The sequence below is a fragment of the Somniosus microcephalus genome, unplaced genomic scaffold (assembly GCF_052327205.1).
Source record: "Somniosus microcephalus isolate GS21.2 unplaced genomic scaffold, FLI_Smic_1.0 unresolved_chr3, whole genome shotgun sequence".
In the NCBI taxonomy this organism is placed as follows: Eukaryota; Metazoa; Chordata; class Chondrichthyes; order Squaliformes; family Somniosidae; genus Somniosus; species Somniosus microcephalus.
In genome coordinates, this window is record NW_028225181.1 from 72533796 (window position 1) to 72555578 (window position 21783).

General features: G+C 51.0%; 1 protein-coding gene and 1 pseudogene across 2 annotated transcripts in view; both read left to right on the forward strand.

Moving 5' to 3' along the window:
• The window catches only part of LOC147091982 (uncharacterized), a 104817-nt pseudogene extending 89513 nt beyond the window's left edge, over positions 1-15304 (forward strand). The window contains exon 4 of the transcript XR_015075169.1: positions 14216-15304. The product of XR_015075169.1 is annotated as an uncharacterized LOC147091982 (transcript). The remainder of the gene's footprint in view (positions 1-14215) is intronic.
• The window catches only part of LOC147091986 (uncharacterized), a 39179-nt gene continuing 26455 nt past the window's right edge, over positions 9060-21783 (forward strand). The window contains exon 1 of the mRNA XM_085976974.1: positions 9060-9495. The gene's annotated coding sequence lies outside the window, so the exon portion shown is untranslated. The remainder of the gene's footprint in view (positions 9496-21783) is intronic.

Below are 21783 nucleotides of genomic sequence, written 5' to 3' on the forward strand. Positions count from 1 at the left end.
GCAATGAATTGCCAAATTAATCGTCCGGTTCATCCATCTACATGTGGTGCGTTCTATTTATGAAAGCTGTTTTAATTCGCATTTCTTACTTTTGAGTATAAGTCCCTGAAGAGATTGGGGAATTCATGGGGAAGGGGGCAATCGGTGCTCAATAACTCCGAGAACAAGGATTTCGGTTGAAACCAAGGCTCTTCCCTGCCAGTTGAAGAATTTACTCTTGATATTGAAACCCAGGAGTACAGCGAAGATCAATGTTGCCGGACCGCCAATATTGTGGAAAAAAGCGGGTAAAATGGGAGGTAGCTCAAGCATTAATGTTCAGTGACGCCACATTTCGGTTCAGGAAGACCTTTGTTTTGTACAGGGAAGGGGAGAACTTGGAGACAAGAAATCATTGAGACCGCGACTTGGAGTAGGAGATAAGACGGACACATTTCCCCAGATCAAGAAATCTGCACAACTCGCATTTACAAATGACATTTAAGGTCCAAACACGTCCCAAGACGTTTCACGGGGGAAAGAGATGAAGAGACGCTCAAGTCTTTACAGAGAGTTGAGCTAAAGATACATGAAAAAACATAAGATTCAGAAGAACTTAATAATAATAATAATCAACTTTATTGTCATTGTTAGGGCACAAGTGCAGTACAACGAAATGTAGGCTTGTGGCTCCTGAGAGTGTACATTTAGATTAAGACATTTAACATTCAACATTCATTTGGCTTGTAATACATAAACATAAACATAATAAAGTGCATTGGCAGATGTGCAGGCTTTAGAGTTTATTAGTAGAGTTTAGTAGGATGACAGCCCTGGGAAAGAAGCTGTTCCTAAATCTGGTCGTTCGGGTGCGAATGCATCTGTAGCGTCTCCCAGATGGCAGGGGGGCGAACAGACTGTGGCTGGGGTGGGTAGGGTCTTTGATGATGGTCAGTGACCTCCGTAAAGAGCGAGAGAGAATGTCTCTGGGGATATATCATCGCTCTGAGGTGATACACGCTTTGGAAAGAAGGCGACTTTGTTTTGTGTTTTGTTGGAGGGCATTTTTCAGGAGATGAGACCTTTGGCTCTGCAGCGTCTGGTTCGCCTGGTTAAATAGCGCTGGCTGCTGGAAACTCTTCATCCCCCAACACATACTGAGATAGAGAGAGAGAGAACAGGTCCCAGCCCAAGCCATGGCCGACACTCTCCCTGCCAGGAACACCAGGAGGAAGACCAGGACTGCACCCCCGGCCAGGAGACCCGGCGCCACCGTGTCCCAGCAGTTCCTGGAGCCGGTGGTGGACACCAAGGAGTGCCGGGGGCTCTCGGCTCTCAAGAAGATCCTCTCGGGCCGCGGCTCTGACGTGGCCAGAAACAACTGGTGGGTCCACCAGGCGGCCCGGAGCCTGGTGACCAAAGACTCACTGCTGCAGCCCACCGGCACCGGTGCCTCGGGCTCCTTCAGGCTCAGCAAGAGGTGGGGCGACCGGGAGGAGGAGGAGAAACCCAAGAGGGAGCCCGTCGCCGCCGCCAGGGAAAGGAGGAGGAGGAGGAGGAGGATTTGGACATGAGTCTAGGTTCGGATCGGTCATCGCCCTGTGGTTAGTGGAGCGGGCTCAGGGGCCGTGTAGCCTGATCCTGCTCCTATTTCGTGTGTCTAATTCTGTTAGATGCAGGAGATGGTTCTGTGATAGTGGATTGGCAGTTAGGATCAGATCAGCCATGATCTTATTGAATGGCGGAGCAGGCTCGAGGGGCCGATTGGCCTACTCCTGCTATTTCTTATGTTCTTATGTTCTTATGAAGCAAGGTGTGGTCAGGAAAGCGGCGCCCAGGAGCAGAGGCTCACCCAGGAAGGCCAAGAAACAGGGCGCCACCAGGAAGGGGGCGAGGAGGGCCACCGCCCGCAAACCCAAGGGCAGGAAGGCGGCCAGGGCCGAAGGGAAAGGCAAACGCCAGCGTGCAAAGCCGAGAAAGCTGGCCAAACAACCGGAGCAGGAAGCGGACCAAACCTCCGCTCAGGAGGAGACCTCCCTTTCGGAGAAAGAAAGCCAAGTTTGCTCAGAGCAAGAGGACAGCTCCTGAAGGGGAGACCAATCAGAGGATGAATACCTTCAATATCAAACAGCACTTATCAGAGCCACAAAAAACATTCACAAAGAGCCGGACCGGAGGGTTGGGTGTGTGAAAAAAGGAACATTGCAATTGGCCCGATGGTATAAGACCAAAATCATCCTAAGGTCCAGAACTTAAATAAAGGAAATTACGAGGGTATGAGACGGGAATTGGGTAAGATTGATTGGGTGGTGTTTCTGGGGGGATTGACAGTGGATAGACAATGGCAAGCATTCAAAGATAGAATGGAAGAATTCCAGAACATGTTTATACCGGTTTGGCATAAAAATAAACCTAAAAAGGTGACTCAACCGTGGATAACGAGGGAAATTAGGGACAGCATAAAATCAAAAAAAAGGGCATATCAACTGGCAAAAAAAAGCACCAGACCGGAAGATTGGGGGCAGTACAGGATACAGCAGAAGAGGACAAAGGGATTAATCAGGAAGGGGAAAATAGAATACGAAAGTAAACTTGCAGCAAAAATAAAGACAGACTGCAAAAGCTTTTATCGGTATATCAGGAGGAAAAGACTGGTAAAATCCCAAGTCGGTCCCCTGCAGTCCGATTCGGGAGAATATATAATGGAGAATAAGGAAATGGCAGACCAATTAAACTCATACTTTGGTTCTGTATTCACAAAGGAGGACACAAATAACCTCCCAGGAATATCGGCAAACATAGGGACTAATGAGAGGGAGGAGCTGACAGAAATTAGTATCTCTAGGGATATGGTGTTGGGTAAGTTGAGGGGACTGAAGGCCGACAAATCCCCGGGGCCTGATAAACTACATCCTAGGGTACTTAAGGAGGTGGCCCTGGAGATAGCAGATGCTCTAAGGATCATCTTCCGGAACTCCATTGACTCGGGAACAGTACCCGTGGATTGGAGGGTAGCTAATGTTACCCCAATATTTAAAAAGGGGGGTAGAGAGAAAGCAGGGAATTATAGACCAGTAAGCCTTACATCGGTTGTGGGCAAAATGCTAGAGTCCATTATTAAGGATAAAATAGCAGAGCACTTGACAAATGGGGAAAGGATCGGACAGAGTCAACATGGATTTACAAAGGGTAAATCGTGTTTGACTAATCTGCTGGAATTTTTTGAGGAAGTAACTGGTAAAATAGATGGGGGAGAGCCAGTGGATGTGGTGTACCTTGACTTCCAGAAAGCCTTCGATAAGGTTCCACACAAAAGATTGTCATGCAAAATTAAGGCTCATGGGATTGGGGGCAAAGTATTAACGTGGATAGAGAACTGGCTGGCGGATAGAAAACAGAGAGTTGGAATAAACGGCTCGTTTTCAGAGTGGCAGGCAGTGACCAGCGGGGTGCCGCAAGGATCTGTCCTGGGACCCCAGCTGTTCACAATATATATAAATGATCTGGATCAGGGAATTGGATGCAATATTTCCAAATTCGCTGACGACACTAAACTAGGAGGAGGGGTGGGCTCTGATGAGGATGTCAGGAGGCTACAGTGCGATTTGGACAGGTTGGGGGAATGGGCGGATACGTGGCAGATGCACTATAATGTGGATAAATGCGAGGTTATCCACTTTGGGGGTAAAAACAGGAGGGTAGATTATTATCTAAATGGCAATAGATTGGGAGATGGGGAAGTGCAGAGGGACCTGGGTGTTCTTGTGCACCAGTCACTGAAGGAGAGCATGCAGGTGCAACAGGCGATTAAGAAGGCAAATGGTATGTTGGCCTTCATATCAAGGGGGTTCGAGTATAGGAATAGGGATACCTTACTACAGCTGTACAAGGTGCTGGTGAGACCGCATCTGGAGTATTGTGTACAGTTTTGGTCGCCCCATCTGTGGAAGGATGTTCTTGCCATGGAAAGAGTGCAACGGCGATTCACCAGGCTGATACCTGGAATGGCGGGAATGACCTACGAAGAGAGATTAAATAGTTTGGGCTTGTACTCACTGGAGTTTAGAAGATTGAGAGGGGATCTCATCGAAACATATAAAATTATGGCAGGCCTGGACAGGCTGAATTCAGAGAGAATGTTTCCAATGGCCAGGGAGCACAGAACCAGGGGCCACAGTCTAAAAATAGCAGGCAAATCATTTAAAACAGAGATGAGGAAGAATTTCTTCACTCAAAGAGTGGTGAGCCTATGGAATTCCCTGCCACAGAGGGCTGTGAAGGCTAATTCAATAAATATTTTCAAGAGAGAATGGGATATATTTCTGAAGGCTAAGGGGATTAAGGGTTACGGAGAAAAGGCGGGGACGGGGTACTGAACTGGTAAGATCAGCTATGATCTCAGACGAGGATCAGCCATGATCTCATTGAATGGCGGAGCAGGCTCGAAGGGCCGAATGGCCTACTCCTGTTCCTATCTCTATGTTACTATGTTATTGAAAAATAGAAAACCAATTATTTCCCCATTACAATACTGGAAATTATTAAAAATTCGATTGAGTTTTAATTCCTGAAGTATACCTTCCAGGAATAATACAATATATGAACCAATATTGGTTTTTAACTCCTATTTTAAAGGGTTAAATTGAGAGCAGCAGAGCTGTGATAGATTGTAGGGCGGGAGAATCGGAAGACCAGGAGTCCTCAGCCTGGGCACCACTTTCAACAGTCCTCAGCCAGCTCCGCAACCGCAGCTTTTGCCTCAAATTGTTCATTTTGTTATATTTCTTGCTTCAGCAATGAGACTATCTGAAAATTATAAATGGTTGAAATCAAATCCTGCCGTGCAGCTGATGATTGTTACTGCAAGTATTTATTGCAATGGGCATATCGTGAAACTACAAACGTCTTTATGAACTCCTGCCGTTGTGGCGATGCCTTGTAGATAGCATTTAAATTCTGTTAGTTAGTGACACGATTTCGGTAGGTCAGTCGTCTTCGCCACGTGAATGTGTAAGAATCAACGTTGAAACAACAATAATGAGCTATTTTCGCTTCCATTGTGTGCTTCCGATACACTTTTAATAGCCGAGCTGAGATTGTCTTTGTCAAGACCACCAATTTACATTTTTATAATGTAAAAAAATGGATGGTATCGCAGAATACAACCTCCAAAACGCTGGCGTAATTCCTACAAAACGTGGTACTAAAATTTAGGCACCATAAACCAGGTGGCCCCACTGATAAACACATGGAATTTTAGAATGTGGTCTCCAACGTACTGGTGAAATGTTGGGACTTCCCAACATCCCAGGTAATAGAATTTGGTCATCAAGAACCAGTGTGTGATTGTGCAGACCCAGATCGATGAGTAGCCCCACAACCTATCAGCAACATTGAACACAACGCTTGAGAATGGAAGTTGCAGGTGATCCTTTCAAATGTTTATTTTGAAAAGTACAGCTCCGCGACCATGGCCGAAATTAATAGAACCTACGGGGCAAAGGCCACAAAATAGCATCGACATCTAAATGACATGACCTGCTGCATCAACGCATTGAAATGAAAATGCTGCTTATTGCCTGCTGGGTCTTCTTGGGCACGGCGGCCGCAGATCTAATGTGCATGATCTCTGCCCAAACTTGCGGTAGGCAGCCCTCTGATTATCGCTATTGATAGGATGTGGTCTTCTCAAACATCCGCTCTCCTGTGAATTCAAAACCCCTCGGGTGTTTACAAGCTCTCCCATGCCACGACTTCAATTTATATAGTGCCTTTCAAATCCTCTGGACATCCCAAAACACCTGACAACCTAAGATTACTCTTCAATGAAGGAACAGCCAGACAATCTGTTTTAGGTGGTGTTGGCTGAGTTGTGAAATGTTGGTGACATAGGAACAGGAGTTGGCCATTCAGCCCTTCCAGTCTGCTCTGCCATTCAATTAGATCATGGCTGATCTGTACCTCAACTCCATGTACCCACCTTAGCTCCGTATCCCTTCATATCCTTACAAAGGTGGTTGGGACACGGAGACACCTTTTTCTTCTTCAATTACTGCTACGGGACTTATATCCACCCGAACTGAAGATTTCACCTGAATGACTGTGTAAGGGTAAACCGGGAGAGCTTCTTCTCCCCTCTGGTATAAAGGGTCGACGTCCGCCTTATTCCCTATCAATCACTCAGAGTCCTGCGAGGCCTCCCGCCTGATCCATTACACCAAACGCCATGCCTGGAGGAGTCAGTGTTCCACGTATATATGGAGTGTGAGAGGTTGCAGCCCCTCTTTCATTACCTGAAGGGGCTGCTCCTCGATTTTTGGTTGCACTTCAGTCCCACGCTCTTGATCTACGGTCACCCGGTGCGGAGGGGAGCGGGCAGGTTGGAGGACCTCCTTGTAGGCCTGCTCCTGGGCCCGGCTAAAAAAGCCATCAATTGGTCCAGGCAGCGGGCGGTCGAAGGGGTCGTCCAGCCAGATTGCCTGCCTCTCTTCCGCGGCCATGCTCGCGCCCGGGTGGCCCTGGAGATGGAGCATGCGGTGCCCGCCGGCAGGCTTGAGTACTTCCACGACCGGTGGGCGCCGCGGGGACTGGAGTGCATCATCAACCCGGACCACCAAATTTTAATTTGATTTGTTTAAGTTTTATTTGAACTTTTGTTAATTTACAGTCAATTTGTTTAAGCACCAACCAAAAGAGTGCACCAAACGCCAGACCATCTCCTCCTGGCCGGGAGATCCAGACCGCCGTCCGCCTCCTGCTGCCCGGGGAACTGGCCAAGCACGCCAGTCCATCTCCTCCCTCTCGGGAGATCCAGACCGCCGTCCGCCTCCTGCTGCCCGGGGAACTGGCCAAGCACGCCGGACCATCTCCTCCCGGCCGGGAGATCCAGACCGCCGTCCGCCTCCTGCTGCCCGGGGAACTGGCCAAGCACGCCGGACCATCTCCTCCCGGCCGGGAGATCCAGACCGCCGTCCGCCTCCTGCTGCCCGGGGTACTGGCCAAGCACGCCGGACCATCTCCTCCCTCCCGGGAGATCCAGACCGCCGTCCGCCTCCTGCTGCCCGGGGTGAACTGGCCAAGCACGCCGGACCATCTCCTCCCGGCCGGGAGATCCAGACCGCCGTCCGCCTCCTGCTGCCCGGGGAACTGGCCAAGCACGCCGGACCATCTCCTCCCGGCCGGGAGATCCAGACCGCCGTCCGCCTCCTGCTGCCCGGGGTACTGGCCAAGCACGCCGGACCATCTCCTCCCTCCCGGGAGATCCAGACCGCCGTCCGCCTCCTGCTGCCCGGGGGGAACTGGCCAAGCACGCCGGACCATCTCCTCCCGGCCGGGAGATCCAGACCGCCGTCCGCCTCCTGCTGCCCGGGGAACTGGCCAAGCACGCCGGACCATCTCCTCCCTCCCGGGAGATCCAGACCGCCGTCCGCCTCCTGCTGCCCGGGGAACTGGCCAAGCACGCCGGACCATCTCCTCCCGGCCGGGAGATCCAGACCGCCGTCCGCCTCCTGCTGCCCGGGGAACTGGCCAAGCACGCCGTCTCGGAGGGGACAAAAACTGTCACCAAATACACCAGCTGCAAATAAAGCCTCTCGTTCCTCCCACCTTAAAAACTCAACCCAAAGGCTATTTTCAGAGACACTCACCAGATCCAGAAGGGACTATTTATTTTCATTTGACTAATGACATTTGAAATATGGACAGCATAAAGAATGAAACTCTTTAAAAAAATGTTTTATCATCCTTTCTTTATTTAACCCTCACTTTCATTTTTTTGTCATATGGTCAGATTTTGCTGGTGTGTTTTTGTAATACAGTATATCGTTAATTTAAAATAGATTGAAATTTAACAAATATATAACAAAATGATGCATTGTCACTGCCCTGTTTTGTACAAAGCACTCATTTATAAGCGGGTCGCTGAAAAGCTAAAATGAAAATAAATCTGTCAATTCAGGAACCAGTAATTTTAAAGGTTGAGTTGGCTATGATAAATTGACCCTTAATGTTAGGGGGATTAAATACGTGGGGTTACAGGGATAGGGTGGGATATGTGTCGGTGCAGGCTCGATGGGCCGAAATGGCCTCTATCTGCACTGTGGGGATTATGTGTATGTGTATGTGTATGTGTGTAAAGGATCAATTTGCCATAATTCAGAATTTAATAATGAATTATTCAGTCTCACAGATGCCATTTTAATGATTATTCAGTCCCACAGATGCTATAATTTTAATTAAAATGATTATTCAGTCCCACAGATGACAATCTTTAGCAGTAATGATTATTATTTAGTCTCACAAATGCCATAGTTTTAATTATTATTCAGTCCCAGATACCATAATTTTAACGATTATTATTCAATCCCACAGATGCAATAATTTAAACAATAATGATTATTACTCAATCCCACAGATGCAATAATTTAAACAATAATGATTATTATTCAATCCCACAGATGCAATAATTTAAACAATAATGATTATTATTCAATCCCACAGATGCAATGATTTAAACAATAATGATTATTATTCAATCCCACAGATGCAATAATTTAAAAAATAATGATTATTATTCAATCCCACAGATGCAATGATTTTAACAATAATGATTGTTATTCAATCCCACAGATGCAATAATTTAAAAAATAATGATTATTATTCAATCCCACAGATGCAATGATTTTAACAATAATGATTGTTATTCAATCCCACAGATGCAATAATTTAAAAAATAATGATTATTATTCAATCCCACAGATGCAATGATTTTAACAATAATGATTATTATTCAGTCCCACAGATGCAATGATTTTAATAACTGGTTAATATTCAGTCCCACAGATGCAATGATTTTAATAACTGGTTAATATTCAGTCCCACAGAGGGCCATCACTTTAACAATAACGAGTCTGATTCACAGACGAGCTCTTATTCTATAAGCCGCCTTTTTCGTTGGTGTCCGAGGTTGGAGCGGATTGAAAAACGCGCCAATCAGAGGCGGAGACTTGCCGGGTTTTCAGCCAATCAGAAGGCGCGGCTGGGCTGGGCGGGGCCGGCGGCTGCTATAAAAGCCGCAGCCCGGAGCGGGGAGGAGCAGTTGGAGAACAGAGTTAGAGAGGAGTCTGCCCCCGGGGGAAGGACAGCCGCCCGCCCGGGGAGAAGGGACAGCAGTCGGCCGGCACCTTGGGCAACAAGGGCTCGCGGGTGGGCGGGGCTATGACCTCACCCGCGCGCTGAGGCGGTTGAACGGCCGATCAGGAGCCACGTGACCCCGGAGCTGGCGGCGGCCTTAACACAGTGGGCGGGGCCCCGAGGCGTTGCGGGCTGCGATTGGTGAGCGCAGCTGTCATTCTACGAGTCGCAGCCAATAGAAGAGACGGACTCCGTGAGGGACTTTAAGCCCGCGCTGCGTGGCCGCAGTGCGCATGCGCGGTGCTGCTCGCAGTCCCCGGATGCGGCTCCGGTTTGAGGACGGAGATAAAATGGCGGCGGGACTGAGGAGCGGCGGATGGTGCGGTGAGTGTGGATCAGAGAATCTCCGACATTTACAGCAGCGCCGGCCTCTCTCAGGCAATCTCTGGGAACCTGGGGCAAAGTGGGAGGGGCGTGGGAGAAAGGTCAGAGAGAGGCCCATTGACTCAGATACACACTGGTCCTGGAGATGGACTGGGGAGAAAGGTCAGAGAGAGTCTCATTGACTCAGATACACACTGGTCCTGGAGATGGACTGGGGAGAAAGGTCAGAGATTCCCATTGACTCAGATACACACTGGTCCTGGAGATGGACTGGGGAGAATGGTCAGAGAGAGGCCCATTGACTCAGATACACACCGGTGCTGGAGATGGACATACAAGAAGGGATTAGGAAAAAAAGGGTGGCTTTTGGCAGATACAAAGGACTAAAAGCAGTGGAAGCCCTAGAGGAGTACAGAAAGTGCAGGGGGGTACTTATAAAAAGAAATTAGGAGAGCGAAGAGGGGTCATGAAAAAACACTGGCGGGCAAAATAAAGGAAAATCCCAAGGTGTTTTGTTAGTATATTAAGGGCAAGAGGATAACCAGGGAAAGAGTAGAGCCCATTCGGGACCAAAGTGGCAATCTGTGTGCAGAGCCAGAAGATATAGGTGAGGTTTTAAATAAATATTTTGCATCTGTGTTCACTATGGATAAGGACAATGCAGGCATAGAAATCAGGCAGGGGGATTGTGATATACTTGAACAAATTAGTATTGAGAGGGAGGAGGTACTAGTGGTTTTAGCAGGCTTAAAAGTGGATAAACCCCCAGGCCCAGATGAGATGTATCCCAGCCTGCTGTGTGAGGCAAGGAAGGAGATTGCAGCGGCTCTGACACAAATTTTCAGAACCTCTCTGGCCACAGGGGAGGTGCCAGAGGATTGGAGAACAGCTAACGTAGTACCATTATTCAAGAAGGGTAGTAGTAGGGATAAATCAGGGAATTACAGGCCAGTGAGCCGAACATAAATGGTAGGGAAATTATTGGATAAAGTTCTGAGGGACAGAATTAGTCTCCACTTGGAGAGGCAAGGATTAATCAAGGATAGTCAGCATAGCTTTGTCAGGGAGGAGATCATGTCTAACCAATTTGATTGAATTTTTTGATGGGGGTGACCAGTTGTGTGGATGAGGGCAGTCCAGTTGATGTAGTCTACATGGACTTCAGTAAGGCTTTTGACAAAGTCCCACATGGGAGACTGGTCAAGAAGGTAAGAGCCGATGGGATCCAGGGCAATTTGGCACATTGGATCTAAAATTGGCTTAGTGGCAGGAGGCAGAGGGTGATGGTCGAAGGTTGTTTTTGTGACTGGAAGCCTGTGTCCAGTGGTGTACTACAGGGTCTGGGTCCTTTGCTGTTTGTAGTGTACATTAATGATTTAGATATGAATGTAGGAGGTATGATCAGTAAGTTCGCAGATGACACGAAAATTGGTGGAGTGGTAAATAGCGAGGAGGGAAGCCTCAGGCTACAGGAGAATATGGACGGTTTGTTGGGAAAGAGCAGGGGAAATATCCCCGGTGTCCTAGCAAATGTTTATCCCTCAATCAATGTAACAAAAGGATAATAGCAAAATACTGCGGATGCTGGAAATCTGAAATAACAACAGGAAATGCTGGACACACTCAGCAGGCCAGGCAACATCCGTAGAGAGAGAAACAGATTTAACAAAAAGATAGATTATCTGGTCATTATCACATTGCTGTTTGTGGGAGCTTGCTGTGTGCCGCATTTCCTACATTACAACAGTGACTACACTTCAAAAGTACTTGATTGGCTGTAAAGCACTTTGGGCCGTCTGGTGGTGGTGAAAGGCGCTATAGAAATGCAAGTGTTTCTTTCTTCACTGGTCTCGCCAGCGACCTCTTCTGGCTGATGGTTGATTGACAGACGATAGTCCGCGCATGCGCACAGGGAGCGACGGTTTGGACTGAGTCCGGCACAGCGACCCCTCCCGGTCACCAAGGGGGGGGAGGAAGGGAGGGGGGGGAGAAAGGGAGGGGGGAGCCAGCAGACCCTCTCCCCTCTGCCGGCGATGGCTCCGCTGAGCTCCGTGCCGCCCCACGCACTGACATGTCGAGCGCAGTGCCCTGGTGAGCCCGAGCCCTGCCCTTCCGAGGCCGGGCCTGAGACGGCCGATTGCGGCTGGCCGGGCCTGGTTGCCTTGGTAACTCTCCGCCTCCCGATCTCCGGGCCTGAGCGGCTTGAGACGGCTGATTGCGGCTGGCGAGCCCGGTTGCCGGAGTAACCCTCTCCGCTCCCCCTCCCGAGCCCCGCCCCCCCCCCCCCGCCCCCGAGCCTGCTCGCTTCCCTCTGGCTGCGCTCTGTGTGGAGGTGCGCCGTGCAGCGTGAGGAGCTTGCAGTGAGCCCAGCCAGCCTTTACCAAGATGGCTGGCCGCTGGTTCGGAATCGGGCCCAGCGGGATGGCCGGTGCGTAGCTCGGGCGTGGCTGGGCAACAGACGCCCAGGCTTCGAGGCCTGCCTGGAAAAACGGTGAAAGGTAGGAAAATTATAGAGGTTAGAAAAAAGATTTACAAATGAATTAACTTTTTTAAACAATTTGTGTTTTAAAAGCTACTTTTTTTTTGGTGGAAATGTAGATTTGAAAAGAAGCACGCAGAAAGCGGGAAAAAGAAATGAAAAGTTTGGAATCAAGATAGCGTCGACTCACCTCGGTTCAGAACGATATGGCCCGCCCACACACGCACCGATTGGTCGACCGTCAGGTCACTGAAGCGTAGGATTGGTCAATCGTCCTGTCACTCGACTCTAGGAGGGCCCGCCCACACGCGCCAGGAACCCGCCGCTGCCATGCCGCGATTGGTCGACCGTCGGGTCGCTGGACCGTACGATTGGTCGACCTCGATGTAACTCAATGCTAATGAGCGGAATTTTGAACGGTTTTTGGATACCGCGGGCGCAATTTTTGTCCGGCCAAAACGTAAATACGCTTACGACCGTTCCGGAATCGCAAGCTTTCTTTTGATGTAACGCACGTGTAGGTACGCTCTATAACTTTAGAGTGTATAGCCGGATAGACAGACAGACAGATGTATCCTTTTATAGATAGAAGATAGATAGATAGATAGATAGATAGAAGATAGATAGATAGATAGATAGAAGATAGATATCTCTATCTCAAGAAAAGCAGTGGTCCTAGTACCGACCCCTGGGGAACACCACTGGATACCTTCCTCCAGTCTGAAAAACAACCGTTCACCACTACTCTCTGTTTCCTGTCACTTTGCCAATTCCGTATCCATGCTGCCACTGTCCCTTTTATTCCATGGGCTTCAACTTTGCTGGCAAGCCTATTATGTGGCACTTGTCGAACGCCTTTCGGAAATCCATGTACAACATGTTAACCGCATTGCCCTCATTAACCCTCTCTGTTGCCTCATCAAGAACCTCAATCAGAATCAGAGCGGCCGGGCCCGGCGGACGTGTGGCCAGGGCCCTGGCACCAGGAAACCCTGGGTGCAGCGCCTCCCCCATCCGAGCCGCCGCTTCCCGGTTTCATCAGCTGGTTCCACCAAGTCCGACTCTGGACAAAGGACAGGAGCCAGGCTCCCAGAATGGCCCGCGGCCCCGGGGAGCATGTGCATTCTCAGCGGGTAAATCAGCGAGTTGGATAGAGTGGTTTCTGGGGCGCGGTGAATTGTGGGCGCTGCGGCTGCCATTAGTCAGTAGCTGTCGGGAAGAGTTTTATTGCAGGCTGATGGAAGGTAGGTCCCTGGCCGCCTGTTTAGGTCTTTTTGTTGCTTCTGTTTGAGCTGGAGTGGAGATGGAGGAGAAGCTGCTGGGTTTAACCCCCAGTACTTCTGAGCCCAGGAGGACCCAACAATTTCCAATGTGAGACTCAAGGGAGGTGGATTCTGGGGGAGATTAGGTTGTTACACAGACACTGTCCCTACAATGTAAAAGAGTATTGTTTTAGGAATAAGTATTTCTGTAGAGGCTTTTAATCCAGTTTACATCTGCAGATTTGTTTTAATTCATTCTTGGGATGTGGGTGTCGCTCGCAAGACCAGAATATGTTGCCAATCCCCATTTTCCCGTTGAGAAGGTGATGGTGGGCCGCCTTCTTGAACCGCTGCAGTCCGTGTGGTGAAGGTACTCCCACATTGCTGTTGTGTAAGGAGTTCCAGGATTTTCACCCAGTGATGATGTAGCAACGGCGATATATGTCCAAGTCAGGATGGTGTGTGACTTGGAGAACTTGGAGGTGGTGGTGCTCCCATGCACCTTCTGCCTTTGTCCTTCTAGGTGCTGGAGGTTGTGGGTTTTGGAGGTTCTGTCAAAGTTCTGGTCGAGTTGCAGATGTATAAAGTCCATCTCCTTCGCCCACTCCCACCTCTCTCTATCTCTCTCCTCCCATAGAGGCCAGAGGCCCAGACCAGGTGGCAGATTCCCTTCACTGAGGGACATTAGTGAACCAGTCGGATTTTATGACAATCCAGCAGCTTTCATGGTCACTTTTTTCTCGTGCCGGCCCCACAAATGAGCAGATTCATTGAGCTCAATTTCACAACCTGCCTCTTTAGTGGGTTCTCTCTCACGCTCCCTGTTATAAATTCATTTTACAGGGTATTAGAAGGGGAGGATTTGCAGACGGGAAACTCAAACCAAACATCACGTTAAGATCTGACAGTCACTCGATTCATCAGGAACTGAATATCATCGGCCTTTGAAGATGGAAGCAAAAAGCACCGTTCACACCAGGGAGAGGCCGTTCACCTGCTCTGAGTGTGGGAAGGGATTCACTCAGTCATCCCACCTGCTGATACACCAGCGAGTTCACACTGGGGAGAGTCCTTTTAAATGCTCGGACTGTGGGAAGTGCTTTAAAAGTTCCGGGGAACTGATACGCCATCAACGTGTTCACACTGATGAGAGACCGTTCAGGTGCTCGCACTGCGGGACTGGGTTTAGGCAGTCATCTCACCTCACTGTACACCAGCACACTCACACTGCGGAGAGGCCGTTCACCTGCTCCGTGTGTGGGAAGGGATTCACTCAGTCATCCCACCTGCTGACACACCAGCGAGTTCACACTGGGGAGCGTCCTTTTAAATGCTCGGACTGTGGGAAGTGCTTTAAAAGTTCCGGGGAACTGATACGCCATCAACGTGTTCACACTGACGAGAGACCGTTCAGGTGCTCGCACTGCGGGACTGGGTTTAGGCACTCATCTGACCTCACTGTACACCAGCACACTCACACTGGGGAGAGGCCGTTCACCTGCTCCGTGTGTGGGAAGGGATTCACTCTATCGTCCCACCTGCTGACACACCAGCGAGTTCACACTGGGGAGAGACCTTTTAAATGTTCGGACTGTGGGAAGTGCTTTAAAAGTTCCGGGCAACTGATATGCCATCAACGTGTTCACACTGGGGAGAAGCCGTTCAGCTGCTCCGTGTGTGGGAAGGGATTCGCTCAGTCATCCACCCTGCTGAGACACCAGCGCGCTCACACTGGGGAGAGACCGTTCACCTGCTCCGTGTGTGGGAAGGGATTCATTGTGTCATCCACCCTGCTGACACACCAGCGCACTCACATTGGGGAGAGGCCGTTCACCTGCTCCGTGTGTGGGAAGGGATTCACTCGTTCATCCAACCTGCTGACACACCAGCGAGTTCACAAGTAACTGCAGGGGTTGGATTCTGTTGTTGCTGCTGTTAATCAGATCCAGGACTGAACCATGTTCACTCTGACAGGTGGGGATTGTTTCTGCTGATGTTAAACTCCAGCCCAGTTACAGGGGTTATTAATATTCTGGATATATGTCCAATAAATCAACTTTGTTTTAAACACATTGTTTAGATTTTCTTCTTTTCCAGCTGAGTGTTTAGCATCACCTGGCTAGAGCTCAGAAAGGACAATCTGGGGGAGGATCGTTGTGGTAAACCACTGTTTGTATTCCACTGTGTACATGCCTGTACATGTCTCGGCTGGCTCCTCCCACGAGTCCAGGTATAAAGGTGACTGCTCCACAGTCCCTCAGCATTCTGGACCGGTCGACCACTTGAGGCACAACTTCATTCTCTTGTTAATAAAAGCCTGTTAGTTACTCGCTTAATCTCAGTCTTTTGAGTTATTGATAGCGCATCAATTTTATTAACAAGGTTTTTATAATGGAGAAGATCCTCACACCAGCATGCCTGGACTTAGATCATCGGGAGGAGGACTCATCCACCAAGTTTACTCACTGGCTTAGGTGTTTTGAAAAATTCCTGATCGCCTCCGCTGCAACGGTCAAATCGGACGAGGACAAACTGGATGTCCTGACCTCCAAAGTGAACCACCGAGTGTACTCGGTCATCCAGGACGCGACCTCGTACGCGGAGGCTATCAAACTCCTCAAGGACCAGTACACGCGCCCAGTGAACGAGGTGTACGCTAGGCACCTCCTGGGGAGTCAACTGAGGAATACCTTCAGGCACTGTCTGTGCTTGGCCGGGCCTGTGGTTGTAAGGATGTAAAGGCCGCCGTGTACACAGAGGAACTTATCCGGGACGCTTTTGTAGCGGGCCACAGGTCCAATTACACCCGACAGCGACTGTTGGAGCAGAGTGACCTCGATCTCAACAAGGCCTCTGAACTCGCACTGTCATTGGACGCAGCCTACCGGGGTATGGATGCCTACTCCTCTGCACCGTGGACGCCGCGGGGAACGACAGCCTGGGACACGGTAGGACCGTCTCATAGCGCCGTGCCACCCCAGCCACAGCCTAGCAACGGCCCAACTACCGCAGCAGTGTCCCAAGGCCAGACAGCAGTGCCCCAAGGCCAGAAATGCTACTTCTGTGGCCAGGCCAAACAACCCAGAGCGCGCTGCCCGGCGAAAAATGCGATCTGCTCGGGCTGCGGGAAGAAGGGACACTACGCCAGCGTCTGCAGAGCCAAAGCCACCCCGATCCCCAGCAGCGCCGCGTGTGGGCTGTGCGGGCCGCCAACTTGGGCCTCCCCAGCAATGTGCGAACCACCGGAACAGCAGCCATTTTGGACGCCTCCAGCCACATGGGGATCATGGACGCCGCCATCTTGGACGACAGCCGGGACACAACAGGCCCCCAACACCGCCTCATCTGATACCCGCAGCGACACACCGACCCCTACGCTGGCCTCCGTTACGCTGGACCAAGCGAGACCGCACCAACTGGCCCGGTTAAGGTAAATGGTCACGAAACAATCTGCCTTTTTGACTCTGGGAGCACGGAGAGCTTCATCCACCCCGACACGGTGCGGCGTTGCTCTCTCCCAGTCCTGCCTGCGCACCAGCGGATTTCTATGCCTCCGAGTCCCAGTCGGCGGACATTGGCGGCTACTGCGTGGTGACACTCGTAGTAGATGGGATTGTGTACGATAATTTTAAACTTCTGGTCCTGCCCGACCTCTGCGCTTCCATTCTACTGGGGTTAGATTTTCAGTGCCACCTTAAAAGTGTTGCGATGGCGTACGGTGGACCACTCCCCCCACTCACAGTCCGCAGCCAGCAGCTTCAAAATTGCCCGCCGCGCACCAGGTGCAACCTCTCCACACTCAGAGTCACCCCCCCCCCACTGTTTGCTAACCTCACCCCCGACTGTAAGCCCATCGCCACAAAGAGCAGGCGATACAGTGCCGGGGACAGGGTTTTCATTAAAACCGAAGTGGAGCGGCTCCTGAAGGAGGGGATTATTGAGGGCAGCACCAGCCCCTGGCGAGCCCAGGTTGTGGTCGTTAAGACCGGCGAGAAGCAGCGCCTGGTCATCGAATACAGCCAGACAATAAATCGCTACACCCTGCTGGATGCTTACCCACTCCCCCCCCATAGCTGATATGGTCAACCAGATTGCGCAGTACCGCGTCTTCTCGACCATTGACCTGAAATCAGCGTACCACCAGCTCCCTATCCGCCCTGAGGACTGCCAGTATACTGCCTTTTGAGGCAAACGGCCGCCTCTATCACTTCCTTAGGGTTCCCTTTGGCGTCACCAATGGGGTCTCCTTCTTCCAAAGGGAGATGGACCGGATGGTCGATCAAAATGCGTTGCAGGCCACTTTCCCATATCTGGACAATGTGACCATCTGCGGCCATGACATGCAGGACCATGACGCAAACCTCGAAAATTCCTCCGCACCGCCCAACTCCTGAACCTGACGTATAACAAGGAGAAGTGCATATTCCGCACAACCCGCCTCGCCATCCTTGGCTGTGTTGTGGAACACGGAGCCATCGGTCCCGACCCCGACCGGATGCGTCCCCTTATGGAACTCCCACTGCCCCACTGCCTCAAGGCCCTGAAGAGGTGCCTAGGGTTTTTCTCCTATTACGCCCAGTGGGTCCCCTACTATGCGGACAAGGCCCGTCCACTGATCAAGTCCACCTCTTTTCCCTTGACGGCAGAGGCCCGCTTAGCCTTCCACCGTATCAAAGAAGACATTGCCAAAGCCACCATGCTCGCAGTGGACGAATCCATCCCCTTCCAGGTGGAAAGCGACGCGTCCGACTTTGCCCTGGCCGCTACCCTTAATCAGGCGGGGAGACCCGTGGCCTTCTTGTCACGAACCCTCCAGGGCCCGGAGACCAGACACTCCGCTGTTGACAAGGAGGCCCAGGCTATTGTGGAGGCCGTGCGTCATTGGAGGCACTACCTGGCTTGAAAACGATTTACCCTGCTCACTGACCAGCGTTCAGTTGCTTTTATGTTTAACAACAAGCAGAGGGGCAAAATCAAAACCGACACGATCTTGAGGTGGAGAATCGAACTTTCCACCTACAATTACGAGATCTTGTACCGGCCCGGGAAGCTCAATGAACCCCCGGATGCTCCATCGCGTGGCACCTGTGCCAGCGCGCAGATCGATAGACTGTGGGCCCTCCACAATGACCTCTGCCACCCGGGGGTCACCAGGTTCTTCCACTTCATCAAGGCCCGCAACCTGCCTTACTCTATTGAGGAGGTCAGGACCATGACCAGGAACTGCCAAGTCTGCGCTGAGTGCAAACCGCACTTTTATAGACCAGACAGGGCTCACCTGATAAAAGCCACTCGCCCCTTTGAGCGCCTGAGCATTGATTTTAAAGGGCCTCTCCCCTCCTCCGACCGCAATGTGTACTTCCTCAACGTTATTGATGAGTACTCCCATTTCCCGTTTGCCATCCCCTGCCCGGACATGACCAGTGCCACGGTCATTAAATGTCTGAACGACCTCTTCACCCTGTTCGGCTTCCCCAGCTATATCCATAGCGACCGGGGCTCATCGTTTATGAGCGACGAACTCTGTCAGTACCTGCTAGCTAGGGGTATTGCCACAAGCAGGACCACCAGTTACAACCCCCGGGGGAACGGACAGGTGGAAAGAGAGAATGCGACAATTTGGAAGGCCGCCCTGCTAGCCTTAAAGTCTAGGGGCCTTCCGACCTCCCGCTGGCAGGATGTGCTCCCCGATGCGCTCCACTCTATTCGGTCACTGCTCTGCACTGCCACTAACGCCACCCCTCATGAGAAAATGTTTGTCTTCCCAAGGAAGTCCACATCGGGGACATCGCTACCGCCATGGCTGACGTCCCCAGGGCCTGTCCTACTGAGAAGACACGTGAGGACCCATGAAATGGACCCCCTGGTCGAGAGGGTCGACCTCCTCCACGCCAACCCCCAGTATGCTTACATTGCGTACCTGGACGGGCGGGAGGACGCAGTCTCCATACGAGACCTCGCACCTTCAGGGGCCGCAGTAACCCACTACCCACTACCACCCCCCCCCATGATCCGATATCCAGCCCCAGCAGACGGCAGGCCTGGGCCCTGCGACCCGCTCGACGCCTACGAGGACTACACACCAGTGCCCCAGCCTACGCGGGACTCGACGCTGGAAGATTCACTACCGCTGCCGTCGCCACGTCGATCACAGCGGCAGACAAGACCTCCAGAGAGACTCCAATACACTAACTTTTAATACACTTCACGCCGCCGGACTCAATTTTAAACAAGGGGTGAATGTGGTAAACCACTGTTTGTATTCCACTGTGTACATGCCTATACATGTCTCGGCTGGCTCCTCCCATGAGTCCAGGTATAAAGGTGACTGCTCCACAGTCCCTCTGCATTCTGGACCGGTCGACCACTCGAGGCACACCTTCATTCTCTTGTTAATAAAAGCCTGTTAGTTACTCGCTTAATCTCAGTCTTTTGAGTTATTGATAGCGCATCACATACAGCGGGAACAAAACTCCAGCCTGGACACAGTCCTTCAGGGCCACCCTGAGGGGCAAACGGCACTCTGGTCTTTCTTCTCTCTCTTCACTGACAGCAAAGTTGCCGTGCGGGTTAATCTCGAGGCGTGTGAGAAACGTGTCCCAGCCACTCTCTGCCATGGTTCAGAGCTCCTAGGCATGGAACAGAAGGCTCCTTTAGGAATGTACCCAGTGCTTTTTTTTAATGGCCTTATTAACCTGTGTTGCTACTTTTAGTGATTTGTGTATCTGTATCCCTGGAACCCTCTGCTCCTCCGGCCCATTTAGACTTTTAGTGGGAAATTCGGTGGCACCCCCTTTGGGTCGCTAATGTCACCGGGGCTAATTTTAGCCCCCAAAAAAGTTAGCGTCCCTGTGCATTAAATTCAGTGGTAGCGCCCCAAGCAGGAGGCGGGGTGCTACTGGAAGCGCTCCCCTCCCTCTTGGGGCGCTACCAGTGAATTTCCCGGCACTTCATGTAACAGCGCTATGCCCGTCGGCACATAGCACCGCGTCATAGCAGACCTCCCTCCCTGACTAACCGGGAGGAGCCTAGCACTGCACACCGGGGCCCTGCTGGACCACCGGGGAGTGGGGTGTCGGATCAAGAGGAGCGCCAGGCTGAGCGATCACGGCTGACACCCCAAAGAAGAAAGGGGAAGGGGGCAAGTGCTGGCAGTCGGCCAAAATAAAAAGTTGCCGCCTGACACCTGCCCTTTAAGTGGCGCTGCTGCGGCTGCAAGAATGACCCCTGATCCTGTCGGACACATCATCCGGCGATAGGTCAGGGGTTGCAACCCAAGGTTGCAGCCGGGGTGCTGTGCATGGCGATGACATCATTGCCGGCGGTGCAGTGCCGCGGGGAGCTACCGACTACCTCCACCGCTGAATATCACGGGAGGCACAAAGCAACCCAATTTCACCCCCTTGTCCAAATGGTGTGTGGCCTCCTTATTCTTCCCACCAAAACACACCACCTCACACTGATCTACAGTGAAATTCATTAACACACCACCTCACACTGATCTACAGTGAAATTCATTTGCCAATTACACACCCATTCTGAAATTTATTAATGTCTTCTTGCATTTTGTCTTCCTCAGGATTAACTCTACCTCCCAATTTGGTATCATTGACAAACTTTGAAATTGTACCTCTGATTCCCGAGTCCAAATCGTTTATGTAAATGGTGAACAAAACTGGTCCCAGCACCGTTCCCTGTGGAACACCACTTCCCACCTTTTGCCAGTCTGAGTAGCTGCTCCCAACCCCTACTCTCTGTTTTCTGTTTTGTGACCAGCTTGCTATCCATAAACGGTATGTAAGATCGACAAGATGACCCAGGTCAGGCCGTGTGGAGTGAAGGGCCCGGCAGCAGAATGGATGGAAAGCTGGCTACAAAACAGAAATCAGAGGGTTGGAGTTAAGGGAAGTTTGTTGCAATCTTTCCATCCATTCTGCTGCCTGGCCCTTGACTCCACACGGCCTGACTGTGGTCATCTTGTAGACCGTACATACTGCAGACACAGTGCACCAGTGGTGGAGGGGGTGAATATTGAGTCCTGTGGCGGGGGCGCTGATGAAGTGGATTTCTCTGTCCGTGAGTTTTGTGGCATCGCTAGTGGCGTTTTTCACCTCTTTCCACCTTTAAAAAAAGCCTTGCTGCCAGTTTATTAAAGCCATTAACAGCCGCTCGGGTGGGACACACCAATAAATGAGGCCTTGTTTCCCTCAGAATGACAGGCCTGAACCCAAGTTAGAAAACATTTAGTAAATCAACCAGACTGGGCGGGGCCTGAGGTGCGAGTTAGTAATGGAAAGTTGGTGGCCAGCGTACTTCACACCAGGGCTGAGAACCCGGGGACTTGGGTTTCTGTGTCATTTATAGATTAATTTTGTTTATTGCCCAATCTCAATCAGACGGGCGGGCCACCTTGCTGTCTGACGGAGGCGAGGTACCCCAGTGGAGGGCTCTCTATGCAGGAGACCTTCCCAGCACCATTGGGGATCTGGGGTGGAGACTGTTGCAGGGAGATGTCGTGTGCAACAGATTTTAAGCTCCTTTCCGGAC